The sequence below is a fragment of the Drosophila biarmipes genome, chromosome 2L, assembly GCF_025231255.1.
Source record: "Drosophila biarmipes strain raj3 chromosome 2L, RU_DBia_V1.1, whole genome shotgun sequence".
Lineage (NCBI taxonomy): Eukaryota > Metazoa > Arthropoda > Insecta > Diptera > Drosophilidae > Drosophila > Drosophila biarmipes.
Window position 1 is genome coordinate 11,070,134 of NC_066612.1, and position 4,345 is coordinate 11,074,478.

Sequence of the window (4,345 nt, forward strand, 5' to 3'; positions counted from 1 at the left end):
ATATGAAAATTTGTTTTGTTTTTTTAGATTAAGTAATTTTGTTTTGTTATATTAATAAATTAAGAGTTTATTTGAATTTCTGCGTTTAAATTTTGTTGATATCGTTCCTAGTTTAGCAGCAATGACGATTTAAAATTTAATTTTTCTCTTGCACGAAATAAGCTTCGAGCCACTGTAGATTTCTGCTTCGGTTTACATCGACTTTTCAAATTATTCAAAATTAAACAATACAAATGTATTTTTTTCCCATTATTCTGCCGTGGAAATACATTTTAAGGCCTTAAAAATGTGTAAATAAAAAATAAACGAAAAATATTCGTTAAACAGGCCTGTTTAAAAACGTATTTCCTCTAACTACCAATGGTAAGGCGATCAATTGGAATCCGATTATCTCACACCAACCAGCCGCCCACAGTGCCGCAATGTGGGCTATCTATGCATGTGCACCAGTCCACTTGTCCATATTCCCATCTGGCCCCCATTGGAATGGCAATCTGGCTGCTGGTAAATGCCATTGGGAAACAATGGGCGTTTGACTTTTGACTTTTGGACCCCAAACTGGAGGCAGGTCGTGTTTTGCAAATGGTAATGAGACGACGTGCTAAGAACACTCATCAATCAAAAGTGAACTCGCCGGCTTCTAAAGGGTCGCATCTCATAAATGTCAACACCAAATTAACATTATGCCCACACCCACACACACGGGACAGTTGGAAAATTTATGTTTTTGGGCAACATGCCGGAAGAGGATTCGAAATCCTCTGTCAACTGTCAACCATGGCCATTGTGATGGCTGGCATGCAGCTCAGATTGGCCAAAACCCATTTGACATTTGGCAAATTGCATGCCAAAGGGAAATGCATTTTGAGTAGCGCATGGCAAATGAAATCAAAATACACACAGAATGCCCGACAACAGCTAAGCTCGCTGGATAAATAAGCGAACGGCAGCAGCATAAACATCCAAATTGTGCTTCCCCTGCAATTCTTGCACTGCCAACCGCAAATACATTTTCCTCTTGCAATCCGCAGATGAGTGGCTTTTGTGTGTCGGTAGCTCTGTGCGAGTGTGTACTTGAAAAATCAAATCAAATCCCTTCCGCAAAAAATTGAAAAAATCCTACAAATGGAATGGAATAAGAATGGTGAACAAGATCAACTATTAGCAGCAAATCAATACAGTTTTGTGTCTTGCCAGTAGAGTCTTGCGAGTAGATGGCTGTAGGGCATCCTCAGATTCAGTCTCTTGGTTCCTCACCAAAATGTGCAACGTGGCGTATACGCAATCTGGGCCATTTGGGTGGCAGGGCTGCAAACAACTGGGTAAGTACAAATTTGTTTTGTTACTAGCGACTTAGTGCAAAGTACAACACACAATGCACTTAAGTCGAGTGAGTCGGGGTGGCAATAGGAAATGCAAAAAGGGAACCGAGCTGGGGGAAAATCACTACTCGGCATACTGAGTTGAAAATTTGTCAAGATTAGCAGATTTTCTAAGTTCCTTTGGGGCTTGTTTCTATTCCTAGAAGGATATTGTTGGTACGAAGACAATGGCATAGTTCGGTGATGGATTACTCAAATGTATTAATTAAAATACGGATGGTAATGCTATAGCAATTCCTATGCATATTGGGAGTCCTTTTTAAAGGTAGATTTTGCAACTTAAAAACTAGATTTTAACATAAAACTATTTACGAAATATTTTATTTATTTATAGGTTTTAGATTTTATACAATTTCCCTTTAATTTGTTTAATAAATAAATAATTCATTTATAAATAAATAAATACCAATTTTATTTATTATCCATTTTTTCTTATACTTGTTATAGAACTGACCTAAATTAAAATATAAAATCCCTTTGTAATCTTTAATTTAATTTAATCATTTTTAAAAAATTATACTAATTTGAGTGGAATTTTGTAGTATTTTTATCTAATTAGTTATACATATATTTTCGAAGACAGAAAACCAAAGATATAATATCTAATGAAACGATATGATGTTTAGCATTCTTTTTGGATCTGTAAAATTTACACAATTAAAATATTTATGGACTCGATAGAGTATTCCTTTCATGAGTATTTTCTTCCATCATCCCTACAAAACGATCATTTCTCATTGTGTCTCAGAGATGTGTATTAAGCACACTCACATCCACCACACCCACCACATGCGCGAGTCATGGCGACCTGCTAGCTTCTCCTGCCCTCCACATCCACATCTCCTCGCCTCTGCTTGCGCCACATTAAATGGCAAAATTGTCAAAATGCCGCAACAAACGGTGACCGTGGCACGTCCGGCTTTTGTTTTTGTCTTGTCCTTTCCAACATTTTCTTTATAATTCTCTTCTTTTTTTGAGGCCGCCTTTTTGTGGTAGGTGTTGCTCCTGCTAACTGGTGGAAAATGCTGGAGGCGGAGATGCATCCATGTGTGTTGGCCCATTGGCCCGTTGGCGATTGTCGTTCCAGTTTGCTGGCTGCTGCTCCATTTTTTGTGCAACAGCAGAAAACGTCGTCAACACTATTGTCAGCCGCATGTGTGGTCCTTTGTCTTGGTTGGGAAACAACCAAGATCTATTTTTTTCCTTTTGGCAGGATTGCATTTTGTAATTTGTTCGCTACATTAAACGCTTCTATGGCATTTTGGCAAATACGGCAAATTCTCAGAAAGTTTCGTTTGAGGAATACCCCTCAACAAATAACCTTTCACAGTTTCGAAATCAAACTTAAACACAGGAAAATACCCCGAGATGCCAGAACCACATGGGGAATCTAATGCTTTTTGCGAGCAAATTAAAGAAGGAAAATGTTCGAGCTAGTTGAGGTATCGAAAGTTTCTGGCAGTTTCCAAAGAAATTAAGCAGATGCAGGGAACAAGCCTTCGAATAACCCCCCTGGATCCCCTGACACGCTGAATGTCAGCTTTTTTCCATTTATTTTTGGATCCAGATGCAGGCCATGCGACATCGTAAGTGTTCGAATGCATCGGGGCATGAAGCAACTACGCCAAAATACTGAAAAATCCAACTGCAACACAGCCGGCAGCAACAAATTCGACATAAAACTGCGCGAAAAGAGGAGCTGTATAAAAAATGTGAAACAAAATAATATTGGAAACGTCTATAAAATACCCAGTATTGTCCTGTAAAATATTTGTTTACTTATTAAAAAATATATGTTTATTAAATTGTTCTGTTTTGCTTAAAACAACTTAAAAACTGCTTCTATAAAATCAAAAATTTCATACACATCTTATCTCCAAACATTGATAAATTCTCAACTTGAGACCATTATATTTAAAAGGACGTTATTAAAGTGTAGAAAATTCATATTTTAAGTAGAGTTTTACTAACAAGCGGATGATAAAAATTTGTATATAATCGAAAGTTCTTTCTTCTCCCATTAATATACCCAACATACCCTTGTTCGCCCCGAGTACGGGTTATAAAAATAGCAAAAAATACAAAATGCCAGGGCAACAAAGTTGCAAGTTGAGTTCAGCAGGCAGCGCACAGCGGGAGCTCTATACAGTGCACTTTTTTATGGTATATTTTCGCAAACACATTTGTATCTTTGTATCTATGTGAATGCTGCTCTCCTCTACCTGTGGCGCCCTGAAGATGGGACCGAGATAGAAAGCACGAAGGGCTGGGGATGGGCTCAACTTTTTCAAGTGCTCGGCTGTTGAGTTCTCCATCCTCGGCTCTCACCCGCCGGCAGCTCTATACTTTCCACTTCCCTTCGGGGGCTCGGGCTTCTTTCTTTCCCATTTTGGGGCCAAGTTTAAACAACTGCATGGACAAGCTCCTCTTCGTCCATCCGAAGGATAAACTTTTTGCTTAAAATTCGACAGGCAGAAAGTAATAATAATAATATTGTGCTTAGGCATTGGTCCAGCGACGACTGCTGCGAAGCACGATCCTGGGCCACTTGAAGATGGAAACACTCTCCAGATGTTTACGACAATGGTCAATGGCGGCTAGTTAATCCAATTAAAGTGGGGAACTTTAAGAGCAGTGTTTAGAGCAGCATAACATAAATATATTTTTAATGGCGGTTTAAACTGCTGTGTCTGTGCGGCAATAATAAATCCTCATTGTTCTAGGAATGAAAAATCAGTGCAGTGGGGTAAAATAAATAAGAAAACAAACAAATATTTTTATATACAAATATTTATTAAACAAAGATATCAAATAAAATACTAAAATCTCACAAGATTTTCCTACTTCAGTGGTTTAAAGCTTCGAGAACTCTCAGAAAATATTTTCTTTCTATAAAGAGGTAGCTATAATTATTTAAATTGAATGTAATATTTTAACTTAAGTTTTAAGAATATTTGTTGATC